The following is a 24,409-nucleotide window of genomic DNA, read 5'->3' as shown; positions in this document are numbered from 1 at the left end:
TGTCACAAGTAGGCTTACATTAACACTGCAATGAAGTTACTGTGAAAATCCCCCAGTCGCCACACTCCGGTGCCTGTTTGGGTACACTGAGGGAGAATTTAGCACGGCTAATGCACCTAACCAGCAAATTTTTCAGATTGTAGAAGGAAACTGATGCACCCGGAGGAAACCCACGCAGACATGGGGAGAACATGCAGACTCCGCACAGACAGTGACCCCAGCCAGGAATTGAACCTGGGTCTCTGGCGCTGTGAGGCAGCAGTGCTGGCAACTGTGCCACCATGTCATCATGCATCTGTAAAAATTGGTGAGATTCGTAGCAGACGTGCCGCATTTCCATAGTCTTCAGAGAAAGTAGAGCTGTTGGTGGGCTTTCTTAACTATAGCATCAGCGTTGAGGGACCAGGATAAGTTGCTGGTGATCTGGGCACCTAGAAACCTGAATCTCTTGACCATTTCCACTTCATCCCTGTTGATGTAGACAGGGGCATGTCCTCCATTGTGTTGGACCTACAGTTTTGATCAACTTGATGACATTTAGCAAAACTATGCAGGATCATTTACTATTATATTCATGTACACTAATCTGTTAATTGGTAAATTATTTTTTTTACATTTTGGGAACATTCCAATATACCTCTTGAGTCTTAAAGAAACACAAACGTTTCTCAAAGGGCTGTAAAAATGTGCAATCAGTTGAAACGTGACACCCTCTTTCGTTCACCCTCGGACATGATCAGTTTTCTGGGTACAACCAGCTTTTAGCCTGATGTTTTTTGAACAAGTGTTAAAGATTGGAGAAACTTGATATGTTCTTGACATGACCTACACTTACAAGCAAAATGTGCTAGAAAATATCATTGGTATCTAGTCGAAACTCTGAGCCACGGAAGGTAAGTGCAACTCCAAAAAGAAGCCATCCCAAATGCTACCTTTGCCACCACTTGAATAAAAGATATCTGGAAATAGGTTTGTGCTTTGTCCACTTGCTCTGAATTATACAGTACATCTTAGCTGGTGTATGGAAAATATGTCACACAGCTGAATAATACTGAGGACTCAAATAGAAAGAGGTGGGGGGCTGGAGGTAGCACATTCTAAATTCAATTTTAGTTATCTACACATGCTTCGAAAACAAAAATCAAAGTAGGTGATCTCTTACATGAACATGAATGAATTGAGAAAATAATGGTAGGTTTTTCAGTTGGTTCCAATTTCTAACTGCGTATTCTATGTAAATTATAATGAAAGAAGTCATTGCGTGACTTCCTCTTCTTGCTTATGGCATTGCTCAGCGTGCATGGCAGTGGGTGTTAAAGGAAGTTTCCAATTGTAAAGGAACTGCGAAAAAAACTGAGGCTTATTTCGGGAAAGTTATTTTGGTGTTTTTCAAATCGGAATATGTAGAAAAGATTTACATTAATAAAAAAAGGCGCCAAACCATTGAGTTTAAAACACACGAGAAGCGGTGGTGGGGGTGGGGGAGGGAAACGGGTGATCATGCATCTATTCATGGGGACTCCGAGCTAAATTGGTCCCCCTTCCTCCTGAACATGAAATAAGAGAGATGCCAGCACTGAGTGCCACTGTTGAATAGTAGCTCATCAATGGGGTGGCATGGTCGCACAGTGGTTAACACTGCTGCCTCACAGCGCCAGAGACCGGGGTTCAATTCCGGCCTCGGGTCACTGTCTGTGTGGAGTTTGCACATTCTCCCCATGTCTGCATGGGTTTCCTCCGGGTTCCTCCGGTTTCCTCCCATTGTCCAAAGATGTGCGGGTTAGGTTGATTGGCCACGCTAAAAATTGCCCTTAGTGTCCTGAGATGCGTAGGTTAGAGGGATTAGTGGGTAAACATGTAGGGATATGGGGGTAGGGCCTGGGTGGGATTGTGGTCGGTGCAGACTCGATGGGCCAAATGGCCTCTTTCTGTGCTGTAGGGTTTCTATGATTTCTATGTGTGGGTTAGGTTGATTGGCCATGCTAAATTGCCCCTTAGTGTCAGGGGGACTAGCTAGGGTAAATGCAAGGGGTTGTGGGGTTGGGGCCAGGGTTGGATTGTAGTCAGTGCAGACTTAATGGGCCGAATGCCCTCCTTCTGCAGGGATTCTATGATAAGTTCTTCTTTGAACCGTGGAGAGGGATGAAAACTCAACTACCCCTGATATCAATTATAAAGGCAACCAGGGCACCTTGAAGGTGAGGTGGACTGTGACTGCGGCCTGAACACCCCTGAAATAGTAAGCAAGAGAGAGATTGGTCGGACTCCCAATTTATAAATGCGGCTTTAGATGTGCTGTTGGAGGAAATCAACAGGAGGAGGAATTTCATCTTTCTGCTCAAAGGCAAGAAGGTTTCACAGCTGGCTTACCACCAAGAGTTGGCAGGAAAAGATAGCAGAACCAAAGGAATTGGCTCCAATGCAAAAAAAAAATGAATGACCTCACAGGGGCTACAAAGGTAAGTTTCCTCACCCATATCTCACATTACTCTCTCCTTCACCCTGCATTTCATTTTTCCTCAGCACTCATAACCCATCCCTCCCCTGGATTCCATCACTCTCCTCCAATCATTGCAGTCCCCTTCACTCCACCTCCCCTTGCTACTGCTACATCCTACACCCACTCCATCCTTAACATCACATCTTGCACCGCCTCACTCTGATATCGGCTGATAATTTGCAATACTATTCCACCACAACATAGAACATCCATAAAAGAAATCTCACTCACCTGCCGCCAACACACTTTCTTCTTTCTTTTTGATTTGATTTGATTTGATTTATTATTGTTACATGCATTAACATACAGTGAAAAGTATTGTTTCTTGCGCGCTATACAGACAAAACATACCGTTCATAGAGAAGGAAACGAGAGAGTGCAGAATGTAATGTTACAGTCATAGCTAGGGTGTAGAGAAAGATCAACTCAATGCAAGGTAAGTGCATTCAAAGGTCTGACAGCAGCAGGGAAGAAGCTGTTCTTGAGTCGGTTGGTACGTGACCTCAGACTTTTGTATCTTTTTCCCGAAGGAAGAAGATGGAAGAGAGAATGTCTGGGGTGCGTGGGGTCCTTAATTATGCTGGCTGCTTTGCCGAGGCAGCAAGAAGTGTAGACAGAGTCAATGGATGGGAGGCTGGTTTGCGTGATGAATTGAGCTACATTCACGACCTTTTGTAGTTCCTTGCGATCTTGGGCAGAGCAGGAGCCATACCAAGCTGTGATACAACCAGAAAGAATGCTTTCTATGGTGCATCTGTAAAAGTTGGTGAGAATCGTAGCTGACATGCCAAATTTCTTTCGTCTTCTTGAAGAAACTGGGTACACTGTAACAATGAGGGTGGCTTTTAGATGCACTTACTAATGTTGTTGACATTTCCTGTGTCCACAGCAAGTTTCTCTGTCTTGATAATGGGCAATAGCTATTTGTTTTTCTCAGATAATTGTTCATTTGTGAATTATGCCATGATGAGGGCTGTGAGATTCTAGTTCCTGGAGATCACAAGAAGAATCTGAAGTTATAGTTTGTAAGAATGTGGCAAACTCTGAACACAAACGACCATTTAGTTAGTGTTACAATTCAACAATAATTCAAAGTTTGTTTGCACTGAAAACAAATTAAGTTTGTCATAAATTTGAATGAAGCAACACAGTAAAGTGCGATTTTCACTGTTCCAAAACTCGGATGCATGGCACTCTTTACTTGGGGGCTGCAGGTTGCCTTGTGCTACAAAATTGCACCCGCAGCCCTCTTCAAGTGTGAGTTGCTTGAGGAGCCATTTTGGTGAGGCCATTAACACTCATGCATATGAACATACAAATCAGGATTAGGCCACTCGGGCCTTCAAGCCTGCTCCGCCATTCAGTAAATTCATGGCTAGTCTGATTGTAACCTCAACCTCACATTCCCGCCCACCCCCCGTTAACCTTTCGCCCACCTTGTTAATCAAGAATCTATCTACCGCTTGCCTTAAAAATATTCAAAGGCTTTCTCTTCCAATACTTTTGAGGAAAAGATTTGCAAAGACTCACAACACTCGAGGGAAAAAATTCTCCTCATTGCTGTCTTAAATGCGCAACCTCTTGGGCTGGAATTTCCAGCCGCGCTCACTCTAAAACTGGAAAATCCCACCCAAAGTCAACGGAACTTTGTATGGTTCCCCCCCCACCCCGCCCGCGACAATTCCCGTGGCGGGCGGGACAGGAAAATTCCCCCCCCCTTGTGTTTAAACAGTGACTCCTAGTTCTATATTCTCCCACAATAGGAAAGGTCCCTTCCACATCCACCTTGTCAAGTTACAGAATACTGATTAGAATGTGAATCTTTACAGCTAATCAAGTCTTAAAGATACAGACAATGTATCTTTAAGACTTGATTAGCTGTAAAGATTCGCATTCTAATCAGTATTCTGTAACTTGATTTTGTGTCTCTGTATGCCCTGTTTGAGAGCAGATATCCACTCCATCTGACGAAGGAGCAGCGCTCTGAAAGCTAATGGCATTTGCTACCAAATAAACCTGTTGGACTTTAACCTGGTGTTGTTAAAACTCTTACTGTATTTACCCCAGTCCAACGCCGGCATCTCCACATCATATCTCATCCACGCAATGGACAAATTCTAATGTCAGTTAAGCTTTGAATCTTGATAATTTAAAGACCCCAATCTAATGATTATTATGTTACAGAGTCATCGAGTCATAGAGGTTTACAGCATGGAAACAGGCTCTTCAGCCCAACTTGTCCATGCCGCACTTTTTTTTAAACCCCTAAGCTACTCCCAATTGCCTGCATTTGGCCCCTATCCCTCTATATCCATCGTACCCATGTAACTATCTAAATGTTTTTTAAAAGACAAAATTGTACCCACCTCTACTACTACCTCTGGCAGCTTGTTCCAGACACTCACCACTCTCTGTGTGAAAAAATCGCCCCTCTGGACACTTTGGTATCTCTCCCCTCTCACCTTAAACCTATGCCCTCTAGTTTTAGGCTCTCCTACCTTTGGGAAAAGATATTGACTATCTAGCTAATCTGTGCCCCTCATTATTTTATAGACCTCTATAAGATCACCCCTCAGCCTCCTACGCTCCAGAGAAAACGGTCCCAGTCTATCCAGCCTCTGCTTATAACTCAATCCATAAAGTCCCGGTAGCATCCTAGTAAATCTTTTCTGCACTCTTTCTAGTTTAATAATATCCTTTCTATAATAGGGTGACCAGAATTGCACACAGTATTCCAAGTGTGGCCTTACCAATGTCTTGTACAACTTCAACAAGACATTCCAATTCCTGTATTGTTGTTTACAACTATGTTGTTTACTCTGTTTTTTCTCCTATTTTTGCGTTTAATATTTTACTTGCAATAATTGATCTGATGTTGAAAAACACACGCTGGAATTCTACCGCCTTGCCTACCATGGAATTGGAGCAGGTGAGGGGTGGACAACAGAAATATTCATTGACCACGAGCAGGAATTTCCGGTCTCGTTCAAGTGAGGCCATAAAATCCCGATGATTATTTGATGTCATTGGGGTGGTTCAAAGGCTCTGATTTAGTTTAATTCTCTACTCTGTACAGACAATGTTGTCTGATAAAAAAGCAAAATATCACAGATACTGGAGATTTGAAATTAAAATAGAAAATGCTGGAAAACTCAAGAGTTCTGGCAGTATCTGTCGAGAGAGAAACAGAGTTAATGTTTGGAGGCCAATATGACTATTCTTTGGAGTTATCTTATCAAATAGTTTTGTTAGTCTAATACTACTAAGCCACTGAGAGTTTGCTTTTGCCTGCCAGTGGTGAGAGACAATCAGAGCAGTTCTGTCCATGGAATTTTACATTTGTAGCACATTGAACTTGAAATGGATTTTGCCTCCAACATCAAAACTTTCTGGAAAGCTATTTCACCACAACTGATAAAACATTATGAATAAAAACTACATACATCTTCCTTAAAATGTTCTGAATTTTATGTTGTATAACTCCCATTCTTTAATGTGAATTGCTAAGAGAATTTATTTCCCTCAGGTTGTCTCTTACCCACAGGGGTTGCTTTTTAAATGAATAAACCTTTGATAATAATAGCCATCCAGGGTGTTCAATTCTCCTCACTGATCCTTGACAAGAAATAACCTGTCAGGCGGCCGCGTTTCAGTAAGGAAGTCCTCATTGAAATCTGCTCCCTGCAGCAACCACGACGGCAACAGGGCAAGGACCTCATCGCCAATGGCTATAAAGGTAACCATGGTGATGAGCTTTCATGTGTTTGACTCCTTCCTAGCTGGAGCAGGTGATGGATGCAACATCCTGCTCTCTGCCCTCCAGTGCTGCCTAAGGGAGGTCTCTGAGGTTCTGCATTCCAAAAACAGCTGAGTCCAGTGAATTCTCTTCAGCCAGAAAGCAGAGCAAGTGCATAGCTTTGTGGGGACCACAGGTTTTCTCATGGCTAAGATCATTAACCGCACGCTTGTCACTTTGTTGGCACCGCATGTCTCTACTTTCTCAGGAGGCTAAGGAAGTTCAGCATGTCTGCTCCGACTCTCACCAACTTTACAGATGCACCATAGAAAGCATCCTTTCTGGATGTATCACAGTTTGGTATCGCTCCTGCTCTGCCCAAGATCGCAAGAAAATACAAAGCGTTGTGAATGAAGCCCAGTCCATCATGCAACAGCTCTTGGAATATGTTATATAGTTAAGTGGTTGCATGATTGCTTTAAAAGCCAGTCACATTATTTGATGATTATTTGTTGTCATTGGGGTGTTTCAAAGGCTCCGATTTAGTTTAATTCTCTACTCTCTACAGGCAACAGCTCCTACAATAATTCTTTGTTGTTACCTTGAATCTGTTTTTTGCAAACCACATAGAAATCATAGAAACCCTACAGTGCAGAAGGAGGCCATTCGGCCTATCGAGTCCGCACCGACCACAATCCCACCCAGGCCCTACCCCCACATATTTACCCGCTAATCCCTCTAACCTACACATCTCTGGACTCTAAGGGGCAATTTTTAACCTGGCCAATCAACCTAACCCGCACATCTTTGGACTGTGGGAGGAAACCGGAGCACCCGGAGGAAACCCACGCAGACACGAGGAGAATGTGCAAACTCCACACAGACAGTGACCCGAGCCGGGAATTGAACCCGGGACCCTGGAGCTGTGAAGCAGCAGTGCTAACCACTGTGCTACCGTGCCGCCCACATCTTTTTCTTTATGTTTAAAACCCATACCCCTAACAATAGTTAAGACATTACAAAAGAAAATTGGCGACAAGTCAGGACTTTGTTCATTGAGAACATCGATAAAAGATCCTAAGCAGAAGAAAAATTGTGGGACCTTCGCATTTCAAATATTAGAAGGCTGGGGAAAATCAGCAACAGGATTAAGGATTGAAGTGCCAGTGAAGGAAGACCAAGTATGAAAAAGAATGTAAAACTTACATCTTAAATCTTACTGGGAAAAAAAAATCAGAGAGACTCCTCTAAATTGCGAGGCCCGCACATATGTTGCACTGGGTAGCAGTAGAGCGGGAGACTCACTATGCAGTTGAAAAAGGTGGAAGCTCCCTGTGTGATTTTAAAACAGGGATTTTTTCTGATCAGAAAAGGGTGAGATTCCAGGCAGTTTCTGGCAAATTTGAAAAGAAAAGATGCACTGCTGGGGCCGTTTGAAAATAAACACTTTGGGGGGAGTTTTCCCGTCCTGCCTGCCAAGAGAATCGAAGTGGGTGGAGACCATGTAAAGATCTGTTGACCTCAGGCAAGATTTTCTGGTTTTGGGGTGAGCACGGCCAGAAAATTCTGCCCATCAAGTCTCAGGGGTAAAAAAAGCAAGTACTGGGAAGACAGTAAGAAACATATACTGAACAATCTTGACTCACTAGTGCCTGCAAGAGAAATCACAGAACAATTACGCACCATGAGTCCTTTCAGTTAAGAAAATGATTCATTGGTTTCCTATGCAGAGTATTTACATTACTTGCTTGTACCAGCTTTTCTAAGTATAATAGGAAGTAAAACCTTCAATTTTCTCCGGAGCTTGGTTCATCCAGCAACGGCAGGAACTAAAACTTCCAAGGACTTGACAAAGATCCTTGAAGAATGTTACTTTCCAAAGCCACTGATCATCGTGGAATTGTTCAGGTTCTACTGAAGGAATGAAGTAGAATGCAAAAGTATTGATCAGTTTGAGGCAACCTTAAAAAGGCTGACACAGCTTTGTGAGTTTGGTGAGTCATTAGAAGATACTCTTCATGATTGTCTAGTTTGTGGTCTCCAAAATGAGGCTATCCAAGGAAGATTTCTTACTGGCCGTGATTTGACTTTAAAGACAGCAGTAGAAATTGCAGTGCCAATGGAACTGGCTGCGAAGGAGGCTTCACAATTTGAAGAATGAAGATCCACAAGTTGGGAACAGCCTACAAAATGTCAAAGCAGCAACAAACATATCATAGATGTGCCAAAATGGACCATTCAGTGAGTGAATGCTGGTGTAAAGGATAGTCAATGCAAGCATTCTGGATAAATGGAATACATTGCAAAAGCTTGTTGGGCTAGATCAGCTTCCCCTGAGAAAAATATTCAGAAATAGAATCTGGGTACCTTCAAGAAGAAGACGTTGCATTCTAGAAGAGGAATTTGCGTCATGGAAGAAAAGGATTGCAACTGTAAAGAAGAGAATATCCAGAAGTATGATGCTAAATTGTCCCTCAGTGTAGGTGCTGGAGTGTGGCGGCTCGGGGATTTTCACAGTAACTTCATTGCAGTGTTAATGTAAGCCTACTTGTGACAATAATAAATAAACTTTAAACTTAAGAGCTCCAACTGAACATCTTATCGAGAGTGAATCACATAGATTCTGGGCGGCACGGTAGCACAGTAGTTAGCACTGCTGCTTCACAGCTCCAGGGACCTGGGTTCCATTCCCGACTTGGGTCGCTGTCTGTGTGGAGTTTGCACATTCTCCTCGTGTCTGCGTGGGTTTCCTCCGGGTGCTCCGGTTTCCTCCCACAGTCCAAAGATGTGCGAGTTAGGTTGATTGGCCATGCTAAAATTGCCCCTTAGTGTCCTGAGATGCGTAGGTTAGAGGGATTAGCAGGTAAATATGTAGGGATAAGAGGGTAGGGCCTGGGTGGGATTGTGGTCGGTGCAGACTCAATCGGCCAAATGGCCTCTTTCTGCACTGTAGGGATTCTATGATTTCTGAAGTTAAGCGGACAATTTATTAGGTTGATACTGGGGCTGCTGTATCATTAAATTCCTCAGCATCTTCCTTTAAAATCAGCTGATGTGATTTTAAGGATATCAGATTACATCAGGACCAATGTTGAGTTGACTGGACAAACTGTGGATTGGGCAACCACAGTTGCCTCTCGCTGTGGTCTGTGGTAATTTTCCAGTTTTATTTGGAGATCACGGTTGGAGAAGATAAAATAGAAACACTGGTTTCTGAAACAGGGTATAGTGGATCTTTTTCAAATTTTAATCAGTGTTTAAAATCAAGCTGTAGGGCCGAACTCTCCAACCTCACCCTCAGCTGAGATTCTCTGATCCCGCTGCAGTGAATGGAGATTTGGTTTAGCGCCAAATTCTCCATTCTCATTGGCAGTGGAGCGTGAATGACTAGAGAATTCCATGATGTGGAGATGCCGGCGTTGGACTGGGGTAAGCACAGTAAGAAGTCTCATGTCACCAGGTTAAAGTCCAACAGGTTTATTTGGTAGCACAAGCCACTAGCTTTCGGAGCGCTGCTCCGAATGAGAGAATAGAGAATAGAGAATTCCAGCCATTCGGTAAAAAGAACTACAATGCAGGATTCGGTCTAAAGTGCATGTTTACGCACAGGAAAGTCCATTGACATTTCTTTTGTTTAGGCAGCACATCCCTCACAGAAAGTAAAGCACAGTAGGCAGCCATTTAGCCCATTGTGCTTACGCTGGAAGTGAAATCACAGTCATTGGCTGTGTTACAATGGAAATGTCTCTGTTTTCCCAAGTGATTTTGTTTTTGGTGGGGGAAAGGGAACAAATTTGTGTTTCTGGGCTCCTTTAGAATCATAGAATCCTACAGTGCAGAAGGAGGCCATTTGACCCATCGAGTCTGCACCGACCACAATCCCATCCAGGCCCTATCCCCATAACCCCATGCATTTACCCTAGCTAGTCCTCCTGACACCTAGGGGCAATTTTGCATGGCCAATCCACCTAACCCGCACATCTTTGGACTGTGGGAAGAAACCGGAACACCTAGAGGAAACCCATGCAAACATGGGGAGAATGTGCAAACTCTGCACAGACAGTGATCCAAGCTGGGACTCAAACCTGGGACCCTGGCACTGTGAGTCAGCAGTGCTAACCACTGTGTCACCATGCCGCCCTTTTAGAGTGAGAGATATTGGCAGCAGGAAGTAAGGTAAGATAATGGAGCTGGGATCATTTTCCCACTTCAAAAACCCTTGCTAGAATATAATATTTGCCCTGTTCTGCTATTCCATTGGCATAAGCCAATTTCATCCTGTGTGGCACGGTGGCACAATGGTTAGCACTGCTGCCTCACCACGCCAGGGACCCCAGTTCAATTCCGGCCTTGGGTAACTGTCTGTGTGGAGTTTGCACATTCTCCCCGTGTCTGCGTGGGTTTCCTCCGGGTGCTCCAGTTTCCTTGTGAGGGTGGGGTTGATTGGTCATGTGAAATTGCCCCTTAGTGTCAGGGCGATGAGTAGGATAAATACGTTGGGTTATGGGGATAGGGCCTGGGCGGGGCTGTTGTCGGTGCAGGCTCGATGGGCCAAATGGCCTCCTTCTGCACTGTGGGAATTCTATGATCAGTTCAGATGACAGAGAGTTCTGTTGTTACAACGCACCTCAGACCTGATTCCAGAACAGCTCATAAATCTTTATCACTTATTACGCCTTACTCTTATTTCCTGTATCAGCCATTCCTTAGGCATTTCTGAGTCAGATCATCAGTTCACTGCCAAACTCTGGGCAGCATTTGTACTCTGCACTTGTACCACTCAGAAATGAGTCGCAAGCTCTCAAACTACAGCCACCACGGAGAAATGAGAAATGAGTGCCCCAAGGGTGAAAAGACCCTGTGCTAATTCAGAGTACCACCCACTTCCCTGATTAATGTCACCGTATCAAAGGCATCTCTGATCACACTGCAAACAAGCAATCACGACTGTATGGTACTCCACAGCTCCTCATTCATGCCTCGCTCATTGGCTTTGGTATGCTGGTGAAATTTAAAAAGTTAGGACAGAGCGAGGAGCAAAAATAAACAGATGAGCTGGCTTCTAATTCTTTTTCAGTGTTAATATTTAATGTTTAAAAAGTTGGATTCACTTATATCAGAACGCATTGTTAGAGATAAAGATTATGGACGAAATTCTCTGGCCGCGCTGGTCTAAAAGCTAGAAATCCCTGTCAGACCGTCAATGGGGTTTCACATTGTCCACAACCCGCCTGATAAAATTCCAGTGGCGAGCGAGATGGGAGAATTCCGGCCAACTTTCTTCTGAATCAAAATTTGATGATTTTCCTCCCGCCCTTTTTTCCAAATTAATGTCTTGGGAGTTTACACAGGCCTCACATTGAATTGAAGGCCAATTGTAAACACAGCCTGTGTTCCAGTCCCATTAAAAGCAACAGTACAGAAAATCGGACACAATTAGATTCTTGCTGCTTCCCCAAATTGCGATGGTGTCCAAGAAAAATAACATTCATTTGTCTCTCCATAAATTTTCCCCCTACCCCCGGTACTCCCACATTAATTCTCTGGGATAAAGTGGCTCTGATTACTGCTGTACGGTGCTCTGAAGGCAGGATTTTCCAGCCACACTCGCCCCAAGGCCAGGAAATCCCAACCGAGCTCAACGGGCTTGTGCATGGTCAGTATCCCGCCCGCTACGATTGGGCGGGCGGGATGGAAACATTTTGCTCACATGCGTGTCTTACACTGGGGGGCACAGATGCACCATAGAAAGCATTCTTTCTGGTTGTATCACAGCTTGGTATGGCTCCTGCTCTGCCCAAGACCGCAAGAAACTACAAAAGATCATTAATGTAGCCCAATCCATCACGCAAACCAGCCTCCCACCCATTGACTCTGTCTACACTTCCTGCTGCCTCGGCAAAGCAGCCAGCATAATTAAGGACCCCACACCCCGGACATACTCTCTTCTACCTTCTTCCGCCGGTAAAAAGATATAAAAGTCTGAGGTCACATACCAACCGACCCAAAAACAGCTCCTTCCCTGCTGCCATCAGTCTTTTGAATGGACCTATCTCGCACAAACTTGATCTTTCTCTACACCCTAATTATGACTGTAGCACTACATTCTGCACTCTCTCCTTTTCTTCTCTATGAATGGTATGCTTTGTCTGTATAGCGCGCAAGAAACAATACTTTTCACTGTATCCTAATACATGTGACAATAATAAATCAAATCAAAATTTATCTTCTTACACAGAGCTGTGACATAGGGATGGAAGCTAGAGGGATGGAACCCGGTGTTTATGGATAGATACTATGGGGGTAAAATTAGTCTGTAATATTAGGGTGTGGCAGCCTCGTAGAAAATGACCAGCCTGTTTTAAACCATGACTGATTTCCATCAGAAGAGAAGATTATGCCTGGTGCAAAAAAACGTGTTGCTGGTTCACTGGAAGCCTTATGCTACTGACAAAAGCCGTGTTCAAAGCCACCACGTGCCTTCAAGTGTCTTTTGAATGCTTTTGAAGGCAAACAAATGGCCTTGATATGACGAATATCAAATTGTGTGATTAAACTGCTGTACTTTAGACAGCAAGTGAATTTACAGTGCACTGGTTATGACTAAACTCTTGTAACAAAACAAAAGAATAAAGTTGCTGTTGATGCTTACATCAGTGGTTTGTCATGCTGGACAGAAAACAAATAATTTCTATCTGCCCATCCTGCATTCTCACCCGGAGTGTGGGGTAGTGGGGGGGGGGGGGGGGGGGGGGGGGGGGGGGTGCGGTTCTGGAACCTACTGCACAGAAAAGCATGTTGCGTTTTTTTTAAAATTCAGACATGTAGTTAAAGCGCTGTAACTTTTTAAAAGATTCTTCCATGGGATTGACAATGGCCATATCCCTTGTACTAAACATTTCAGGTGCCAGTTCAGTGCTATGCCCACAGTCCAGTGTAGGGGGTCCTGGAGTCACATGTAGACCAGGCAGGGTAACAACCGCAGATTTCCTTCCCTAAAGGGCATTAGTGAACCAAATGTGTTGTTCCCCACAATTAATGATAGCTCCATCACCGAGATTACTAATTCCAGATTGATTCAGTGAATTTAAGTTCCACGTACTACAATGGTGGGAGTTGAATCCCTATCCCTTAGGGAACTTGCTTTGGCCCTCAATTACTAGTCTTGGGACATTATCTCTATGCCACCACTAACGGGTTACAGCTGGAAAGTGAGATTAGGCCGGATCCCTCTTCTTCGGCTGGTTCAGATATTTTGGGATGAATTGCCTACTTTTCTTTCTATTCTCACTTTCTGATCCCCCGGAAACCCGGCCCAGGAAGCTTTCTGTTTAAAAACACGATTGATGATCTTTGCCCCAACTCTTTCTCGCTAAGTTCACAAACAAAAGGGGAATGTCTATACTGAATCTTGGCCCAATGCCTGGGCGTAGGGACTTTCCAATGAAGTGAGTGTGAGGTTTATTGATTGCAGAGAACAGTTAACATGTTGCTTATTGTTTTCAGCCTTTGGAGTCATGACGTTAATGCCCGGCTCCTTCGCATTTTACCTACTTTCCAATACCCTGTTTTTTTTAACAACTTGCATGATTGCTTTAAAACCCTCCAACATTTCAATGCAACTCTTTTCCCCAAGCCTTTCAGTGGAAAGATTGGTCCAAAGAAATACCAAAAATGCAAATGCACCAAGAACTTGAAAACATCTCTTCACTCTTCTCATTTCCCCGCCCCCGTCCAACTAAAGCTGCAGGAATCAGCTCTGTGCCCGGCCACCAGGGGAGAAAAATAATCTTCCACTCCCACTGCACCGCCCCCACCACCCCTGCACCACCAACCACAGACAGGAAAATGTGCCCAAGGCTCAATCTATGCCCACTGCTAAGCCGTGGAGCAGACTAAGTGAATAATTGCCACTAGGCGACCAGGAACAATGCAGGGACCTTGAAGGGCCCAGTGTCTCCAGGCCATTGAGGCTAGATGCTCAATGTACATAACCTATTGTGAATTCCTGTCACTATGTGTTTTAGCTAAAATGCCTGGAAACCATAAAGCAGAGAAATATAATTTTAAGTCTGGATACAATTGGGTTGCGTTAAGTGCCATATGCACATGACTATCACTGATAACTTCTTTATTTCTGTTTGAAAGTCTAGGTTACTTACATAGACATGAACAATGGTCAGATGTGGTGAGTTTTTTGTTTGGCAATGCTTAAGCAGTTTCTTGAAAAAATAAAACAGGTTTGCTTTAGTGCAATGCAAGTCCTGCAGTTCCATGCAATGTGCATTGACAAGTGCATGTCCTAGGAAAGCTGCTTTGGCTGCGCACAGGCAAAGGTGTCAGCAGAGTGTTTGATCAATCAGCCTGGCACCATGCCATGTGGAACTTTAGATTTCGATCATAACATTCTGCAATGAATTAAAGCTGTAGCTTGAAGTGATTTGGAACTGCGCTCTCATTGTTTCCACACTGTGGTCGAGGTAAATTCCCTCCCTCCACCAACCCCCACTGAAAACGCTGTGAGAATCTCAAAATCTCGAGGTGCCACCTCCACGTTTCGGTGCTCACCGTGACTGCCACCTCAGGCAGCCTGGGAGCCCAGCGCTCAGCTGGTTTCACTGTGCAGAGTTTGCCCGGCTCCATGAGCTCAGGTCACTTCTCAAGGCACGGAGGAGGAGGAGGAGGAGGAAGTATGTCAGAGCTGATGCAGAGGTTGCACAGCCATGGCCTTTCTCTTCTCTACAGCAGCAGAGTCAGGAAACTGCAGAAATTCCTGGCAACAGTCCATCCCCCATCAAGCTTCTATTTTTCTAGTCTGTATGGTCAATTAAAAACAGCCCTTTTCTCTGCGTATAGCAAGAATTAAACCTTTCAATAACAACAATAATTCTAGGTAATATTCTTCTTTAGAAAAAAGATCTTTTTAATGCTAGTTGTGTTTTTTTGTGTGTTATTTCCATAAAATACAATTGGAAGTAAGTGGGCTTTCCTTATTTTATAATTAAATAGGAAACTATACTGGGTTAGAAGAACTATTTTAAATGATGGACAGTCTAACATAGAAACAGCAAGAATATGCTGCAAGTATATTTTAAACGCTGCCAGGATAACAGGATGGGATGCAGTCTATTTAGATCCATCGCCACCTTCTTTTAACCTCATTCCAAATACTTTCACACGACTCTGCTTCACGAGCTGCCAGAGGTATTTTTGACTTTGTGTTGCGGCCGCATAGGTTTGTGGCTATCGTTCTTCACAAGGCAGGAGGTTAGACAGGGTTACGGAAAGAGGGATGATTTTGCTGAATTAAAGCAATAGTGCGCCTTTGAAGCTTAGATGTAAATGGATCATCAGCAGTGCCAATATTTTGGGGTGAAAAATAGGAGTGTGGAGATATTGCTCACATGCATGTACTGTATTTATTTTTATGTGTATATGTTACAGACACAGTTATTGTAGTGCTTTAAACACATACACACCACAGACACATATGCACACCATAGACAGACACACACACACAGTGACACACATATAGACAGTGATACACACACAGATATACACACATACACATAGTGACACACACATACAGACAGTGACATAGACATACACACATATAGACATACACAGTGACACACACATGTATACATACACACATACATACATAGTGACACACATAGACATACACACAGAGACAGTGACACACACACACACCCACCAGACACACAGTGACACACACGGAGTTTAAACTGCAGCCCCACCGAGATTCTAGTGCAGCAACCTCACAGAGCTGCTCGGAAACCTCCTACAAAGGGGCCCCTGTGTAATTCGATGCATGCTGGTAAGGCTTAGGGTATATTGTCCTCTGTTGTTTATGAAGCCTCCACCCACTGGCCCACCCTACATTAACCAGATCATGTGACTCCGGTAAGTCATTTGCAAGTACAACAGTCCTCTGTGCGCCCCCATTCATTTCCTGCACACAGCAGCTGAGGGAGAAGAGACACTGTATAAGGGAAGGAAATATTTCTCTTCTGCAGCTTTGCACCAGGTCAGCGCGTTATATTCTTTCTCTCTCTTTTTTCTTATTCTTTGTGTTCAGCTGCTGAAAGGCAGTGGTTGTCAGACTGTGTTGAGGACATACGGTATGTTGGATAGAATTGGAGTCGCGTCTCGCTTGTTTTCTTAAGAGTTTCTTGCCGTGAGCAGAAATCTCAGTGGCTTGTGAATGCAGTTGTTTGGCGTGTGAGCATGAGAGTCAGGGGGTCGACAGATGTGGGAGTGTCAGTAAAAAGGGAGCCAAGCTAATGCCACCTCCAGCAACCTCAGTGCCACATCAGTGGCAACGATGTGCGTCTGTCACTCGATTAATGCTACATGTTAATAGCTCCCAGGCAGAGCTGGGGAATTAAGAGGGGCTGTGTTGGATTTTGGGGGACTGGACTTGTCCAGGGTTGACACTTTCGGAGACTGGCAGAGAGGGTTGCTGTTTAGAAGCAGCTGGTGAAATTGCCACTTTGCAGTTCAGGATGGTTAAAATGAAAATGCTATTCCAACCACCCCCGGTGGCATTAGACTGTGTTATGCTACATTGTCATGTGAGCACTGTCATAAACTGTCGGGTTTTACTATTTACAGTCACAAACTTGTACTGCTCAACCTCATCCTTTGAACAAGCATGTCTCTGCACATTTTTAGCGCAACATAAAATTCAAACCTTGACCTTCCCACCTTTTGACCACTCCCTGTTAATGTTTATTGAGGCTACAGCAAAGCTATACATAAAGGGGGAGTGACTACCAATGTACACGTATTCTCACATATACCTCTACCCTGGTAAATGCACAGGGACTTTTTTAAAAAAGGCAAAAATACATACTTCTGCAATCCATCGGCTTTTATTTTAATATTTCACGTGGACACGTGCATTGTTGTCAATGTTTGGGTTCAGTGATGTATTTGTGTGGCAGCGGTTGTACAATAAGGCAACATTGATTTCATGACCGGGGGGATTAGGTGTTGCAGAATGGTTGTGGCTCTTGTTCTGCAGGAAGATGGCAGGGATGTGTATCGGGTGGGGTGTGCGAGGGTAGTGGTGGGGTGTGGGAATCGACTAGGCTGGAAATTAAAGTATAATCAGTCACTGTTTCTCAAACACTTCTGTGTGAGAGAGAGTTTAGTCTTAACGGCTGGAACTCTTGTCACAGTTCCATCAGTTTGTTGGTATTTATTTACGAGTATGTATTCGTAAGGCTGCCTCACCTGAAATTGTTGAGGCTGTTTTACCTAGACTGTCTCATTACTGACAAAAAGTGACCTGAGATACCGACCTGAAGGAGGCAGCCTTCAGGTTCTGCAGTCCAGAATGAAAACACGTCAGGAAAATGTCAGAATTATTACCTACTGTGCACACTGGTTTATTCTTGTTATCACAGAATTACTTTGTTTGAGGATTTCGAAACAAGCTCAGTCAGAAAACTTGACAGTTGCTTTACAGTTGCGAGTAGCCAAACGATGGGGGTGGGGGAGGGAAATGTCAGGTCAAATGCCAAACACGCCCAAAGTTAACTGGTTACATTAAACTAAGGCTGGGTTTAGTTCCCATGTGGGATAACAGACTCTCTGTCTTACAAGTACAAAGCCATGCCAGGATGCTGCAGTGCTCAAGTGTTAGATTTCCAGATCGGAGACCTGAATTTGACTTGACTGATTTTCTCTAATTACTCTTTCTTTTCCCTCGATAAACTTGCCATCCTTGGCGGGGGAGTAAATCAGAAGGGGGGGAGGGTCTACTCTTAACATTCTTCCGGAATAACAATCCATTGAGGAAGTTCACGAAGAAATCTGTGGCTTGAACCATATTGCCCTGATTTCAGTCAGCAAGGTTATCTGTATTTAGCAGGAGAAAAAAAACACAAACATATAAAATACCTGTTACCTCCTGAATTCTCTTGGCAGAAGTCACAATTTCCATGGTTTGGTTTTGAGATAAATTATTCAGTGAATCAGGGCCAGTTTGGGAGAAAAAAATAAATTGTTATGTATTTTTAAAAATTCATTCATAAGACAAGGGCTTCGCTGGCTGGCCAGCATTTATTGCCCATCCCTAGTTGCCCTTGTCCAGTGGAGAGTTGAGAGTTAACCATATCCCTGTGGCTCTGGCTTAGAGCCTCGAAAGCTTGTGTGGCTTTTGCTACCAAATAAACCTGTTGGACTTTAACCTGGTGTTGTTAAACTTCTTACTGTGATCACACGTAGGCCAGACCAGGTAAGGAAGGCAGATTTCCTTCCCTAAAGTGAACCAGATGGGTTTTTCTGACAATTGACAATGGTTTCATGGTCATCAGTAGATTCTTAATTCCAGATTTCTTTTATTGAATTCAAGCTCCACCATCTGTCATGGTGGGATTCGAACCTGTGTGTCCAGAACATTAGCTGAGTTTTTGGGTTAATAGTCTAGCGATAATACCACTCAGCCATCGCCTCACCCAAAATGGAATGGGTCATGTGACCCTGGGTGTCTGGAGAACTGGGGCCCACCCTGGGAGGCAGTAGAAGTTGGAGAGTGCAGTGAGTGAGACCTGCAAATAATTACGTGTTCCCTGATATCTGTCTGTGGGGTCAGCTTTTGGGATGCACCCCAGTAGCTTAATGCACAACACAAATCAGCGTAGATGCTGGAATCTGAAACAAAAACAGAAAATGCTGGAAAAGTCTCAGCAGGTCTGACAGCATCTGTGGAGAGAGATTTTATTTATTCATTAGTGTCACAAGTAGGCTTACATTAACACTGCAGTGAAGTTACTGTGAAAATCCTCTGGTCACCACACTCCGGCGCTGGTTTGGGTACACTGAGGGAGAATTTAGCATGGCCAATGCCCCTAACTAGCACGTCTTTTGGACTGTGGGAGGAAACCGGAGCACCCAGAGGAAACCCACTCAGACAAAGGGAGAACGTGCTGACTCTGCACAGACAGTGACCCAAGCCGGGAATTGAACCTGGGTCCCTGGCGCTGTGACTCAGCAGTGCTAACAGTACCACACCTTGGTGAGCCAGACTCAGTGTTAGCTTTATTCTCTCTCCACAGATGCTGTCAGACCTGCTGTGAATTTCCCAGCATTTTCTGTTTTTGTTTCAGTTAGAGAGAAAGTGAGCTCACTATTTAAACTCATTCCTGCTGAGTTCCTGGTGTCTATGAAATAATTGTACTTCGATAGGAGCTTTCAAATCCTCAGTTACTTTTTTTGTTACATATTTTTTCACGACTGCCAAATGAGGCTCATTACCTGAACATATTTTGTGCCACACAGGAGGTTTGCTTAGCTCATGACTACAGTACTATGTTGTGCTTTACTACCAGAACTACACCTGCCACTAGCTGAAATCCTCTGTATTGTTCCCATAGCCTCCCAAGGTGAGACATTTTACCAAAGTGCTCAGTTCAAGGCAGGCATGTACACACACGTCAAGCTTATAATCATCTGGGCTATGACAGACACAGCATTCTGTCCCCCGCTCAATTGTTTACTAGTGATTACTAAGGTCAAAGCTGTCATCAGTGCTGCTACACTATTGGCCAGCTGGTACAGTTCAATAATTCAACTGGATTGAGCTAGCTGGTGTTAATTCCTTCCCTGCCTCATCCCTACCCAGGGAGAATATCTTATCTGCCAGTGGCATTCCGTTTAGTTGGCCCTATCAATAGCGGGCTTAATTCACACACCCAAAAAGAATGAGTTTGAATAAGAGACCATCGTAACTTACATCAACCGAAATATTCCATGTGGTGTAACATTCTAAAGAAAATTGTAACCCATCTCTGACCACTGTACCAAGATTCACATCATGTCTAAAAAACAATGAGGAATGTTCAGCTAGATTCCATGATGATGCAATGGATAGATGCACCAGTGTGATGTTCATAAGTTCATAGTTTCATAAGATATAGGAGCAAAATTAGGCCATTTGGCCCATCGACTCTGCTCCACCATTTGATCATGGCTTGGGGAATTTCACAGTGACTTCATTACAGTGTTAATGTAAGCCTTACTTGTGACTAATAAGTAAACTTTGATGTGCTCCTCATCCCCATTTTCCTGCCTTCTTCCCATAACCCTTCAACCCATTACCAATTAAAAATCTGTCTAACTCCTCCTTTAATTTACTCACTGTCCCAGCATCCATCGCACTTTGGGGTAGCGAATTCCAAAAGATTCACAACCCTTTGGGAGAAGTAGTTTCACCTCAACTCTGTTTTAAATTTGCTACCCCTTATCCTAAGACTATGACCTCTCGTCCTAGAATGCCCCACAAGAGGAAGCATCCACTCCACGTCTACTTTATCCATACCTTTTATCATCATGTACCACCTCAATTTGATCTCCCTCCATTCTTCGAAATTCCAGAGAGGATAAGCCTAAACTGTTCAATCTCCCCTCATACGACAAACCCCTCATCTCTGGAATCAATCTCGTGAGCCGCCTCTGAACTGCCTCCAATGCCACTACACCTTTCCTCAAATAAGAGGACTAAAACTGTGCACAGTTTAGCCACACATTTGTAAGGGTTAAGATCGATCCCTAGGGTGTTGTGTGCCAGCTAATCTGAGCTAAGGAGTGGAGGAGGGACACTGTAATAGGCTTGGGGTTGTCAGCAGAACATTTGGAATTGTATACAATGCTCCCTCCCTCGATGCACACAAATGGTTAAATTTAATTTTTTTTTCTTCGCACTTGATAACATTTTTGATAATGGGGCTGGGGGGGAACCAAGATGAAGGATCAGACAGGAGTCATAAAGAACATCGGAGGATTGAAGAGCATTAAATAAAGAGAGACTCAGAAAGAGAAGGGATCAGACCCATGAAAACCAAATCAGACTAAAACAGATTCGGAGTGTTCATATTGTAGAGCACTGTGGGTTCTTTAAATCACCGACATCAAGGACTTCCAACAAAGGTAACTTATTCCTATACTCAACGGCGACGGGCAGTATCATAGAATCCCGATAGTGCAAAAGGCCGCCATTTGGCCCATCGAGCCTGCCCCGACAACAATTCCACCCAGGCTCTATCCCTATAATCCCCTGCATTTACCCTGCTAGTGCCCCGACATTAAGGGGCAATTTACCATAGCCAATCAAACTTACCCACACATCTTTGGAGTAATTGTGCTTTGCCCGAGATCTTGGCAATAACTTCTGCACTCCCACCACTTCTTATGTAGCCGTGTCATCATGTTCTCATGTGACCACTCGGGGTCTGCACATATGTAAGTGTGGTGAGTGCAGCAAATACAGTGTTGAGGTGCAAGCAAATGTTATCACATGGGGGTATGATATAATGACAATAATGGAAACCTGGCTCAAGCAAGGGTGGGAATAAGCACTTCATAGTTCTCGCTGCAATGTATTCAGATGGGATAGAGAGTGAAAAAATGAAGAAACTGTTAGTTTTTTGATCAAAAAAAAGTTACAGCCCCACAAAGAGATAATCATAGAATCCCTACAGTGCAGAAGGAGGCCATTCAGCCCATCGAGTTTGCCCCGACAACAATCCCACCCAGGCCCTATCCCCATAACCCCATGCAGTTACCCTAGCTAGTCCCCCTGACACTAAGGGGCAATTTAGCAAGGCTAATCCACCTAACCTGCACATCTTTGGACTGTGGGAGTGAACCGGAGCACCCGGAGGAAACGCATGCAGACACGGGGAGAATCTGCAAGCTCCACATAGACAGTGACCCAAGCTGGGAATCGAACCCGGGTCCCTGGCGCTGTAAGGCAGCAGTGCTAACCACTGTGCCACCGTGCTGCCCATTGGGCAATTGGCAGCAGTGGGGCACCATGTGAAAACAACGTTGTTAGGCTTAGTAATGGAAAGGGTCAAGGAGTCTTCAAAGATACTCAATGAATTGAAAAGATACTTGGCCCTGGTGCATTAGAAAGAAAGATTATCAGGTAAGGTAAAGAATAACAATGGAAGGCCTTCAAGGAGGTGAGATATTCCCAGGAGGACCTCACCCCTGCAGTGTAAAATTCAGTTCCACAAATTCTCAGAGGCAATCCCTGGAAGGAAAGTGCCATCAGTGGATTGAGTGGCAGTGGATTGAGTGGCAGTGTCTCCTGGTGGGATCGCTTGGGGAAGTTATTTCAATGCCAAATATACTCCAGCAGCTGGATTTGCTCTCTCCATGGATTGAACCATGTACACATTTGTGTACACTAAGCACACACATCAGGCTAGACTGCTTAGTCAGCCTTTGTAGACCTGTTCTTTTTATTAATTCATGAGACATCGCTGTGGGTCTGGAGTCACATGTTGGCCAGACCAGGTAAGGATGGCAGATTTCCTTCCCTAAAGGGCAATAATGAACCACATGGGTTTTCCCAACAATCAACAATGGTGGCACAGTGGTTAGCACTGCTGCTGTACAGCGCCAGGGACCCGGGTTCGATTCCCGGCTTGGGTCACTGTCTGTGTGGAGTTTGTGCATTCTCCCCGTGTCTGCGTGGGTTTCCTCCCACAGTCCAAAGATTTGCTGGTTAGGTGCATTGACCATGCTAAATTCTCCCTCAGTGTACCCAAACAGGCGCTGGAGTGTGGCGACTAGGGAATTTTCACAGTAACTTCATTACAGTGTTAATGTAAGCCTACTTGTGACTAATAAACTTTAACTTTTTAAACTTCATGGTCATCAGCAGATTTTTAATTCCAGACTTTTTTTTGATTGAATTAAAATTCCATCATCTGCGCTGGCAGGATTCGAACCCGGGTCCCCAGATCATTATTTGAGTTTCTGGATTAACAGTCGAGCCATTGCCTTCCTTGGTTGCTGGAAGGGAAATCCCAGTGAGTCCAGTGATTCCTGGATTGGGTAGGTGCATGTGTGGGAGCACCAGCTGAGGTCAGCATTGGGCTCGGATGTGGGGTCCCTCTCTCTAACATCATGTTGATATACACTGCTTAAGCTCACTGAAGGAGAATGTCTGCTTCATTGAAATGACAGAAGACTGCTGATGTAGCATTGAAATGTAGTCCAGAAATGAATTTCCGGCCCCACGTGTTGGGTTTTCCCACTGTGGATGTGACAAGCTGGCCAAAAGACCATTGCCTTCGGCAGGACCAGAAGATGCCACCGGCGGGTGGGCCAGAAAGTTTCGGCAAGTGAGGAGGGGGGAGAAACAGTAGAAAATAAGAAGGGGGAAATAAATGTAGCAGATAATGCAGTAAAAATATGCATATGCTCACCACTACCTTCTGAAGAGCAATTAGTGATGGGCAATAAATGCATATCTGCATACGTGAACCAGTTTTTGAACAACAAAGGGTTGCGTGCTAATTATGTATTGGTTGGATTTAGTTGCATGCAAGTGTGTTTGGTTTTAACTGGGGACCTCTTTCGATCCCTATAAATAGAACCAGTCTTAAACTGTGGTTGTCGGCTTAGGAGGTACATGCTTATAACGTGTAATTCCGTAAATAGATACTTGTGAAAGTGTGTAAAGATTGGCTGCAGTTCTGTTTGTCACCATTGAGCTTTCTGGAATATAACATAGGCATTGCTGGAAAGGCAAGATATGAACAGAGGCCCTTTGGTTGGTATTATTTTGCCCCATCAGGTTCAGACGGACAAATCTCACTGTCAGGTTGGTTCATTTTGGGGAGGGGAGGAAGGAACAAGGACCGCCTGCAGATTCCCCTCCAAGTCACTCACCATCCTGACTTGGAAATATATTGGTCGTTGCTTCACTATTGCTGGGTCAAAACACTGGAAGACCCTCTCTGATTGCATTGTGGGTGCACCTACAACACAGGGACTGAAGTAGCTCAAGAAGGTGGCTCACCACTACCTTCTGAAGAGCAATTAGTGATGGGCAATAAATGCTGGCTTAGCCAGCGATGCCGAGATCTCATGAATGAGTTTTTTTTATAATCAATTGGTTAACATCTAGCCAGCAGAACCAAATCTTTGGATGACTGAGAATGAGAAGCATTGATGGCAGTGATAAAGAAATCCATGGTGCCAAGCTGATGAAAGATCATTAAATAGATGGTTGGAATTTCTGTTTAATTTTGGTACCAGCAATTAGAAAGAGACAACAACAAATCTACTTTTTATTTTAGAATGGTTGAATATTGAAATAAAAATAAGGCTGGGCTTGCCCATCACCAAGA

At 44.1% G+C, this 24,409-nt stretch overlaps 1 protein-coding gene across 2 annotated transcripts in view; it reads left to right on the top strand.

Moving 5' to 3' along the window:
- Positions 1-16,184: 16,184 nt before the first annotated feature.
- LOC144499529 (Krueppel-like factor 12) overlaps positions 16,185-24,409 on the top strand; it is a 267,217-nt gene continuing 258,992 nt past the window's right edge. For both annotated transcript variants that reach the window (XM_078221577.1, XM_078221576.1), the window contains exon 1: positions 16,185-16,284. The gene's annotated coding sequence lies outside the window, so the exon portion shown is untranslated. The remainder of the gene's footprint in view (positions 16,285-24,409) is intronic.

This window comes from Mustelus asterias, chromosome 10, assembly GCF_964213995.1.
Source record: "Mustelus asterias chromosome 10, sMusAst1.hap1.1, whole genome shotgun sequence".
Classification (NCBI taxonomy): Eukaryota; Metazoa; Chordata; class Chondrichthyes; order Carcharhiniformes; family Triakidae; genus Mustelus; species Mustelus asterias.
The sequence above is the reverse complement of the archived record's forward strand: the minus strand, read 5'-3'. Positions and strand labels throughout refer to the sequence as shown.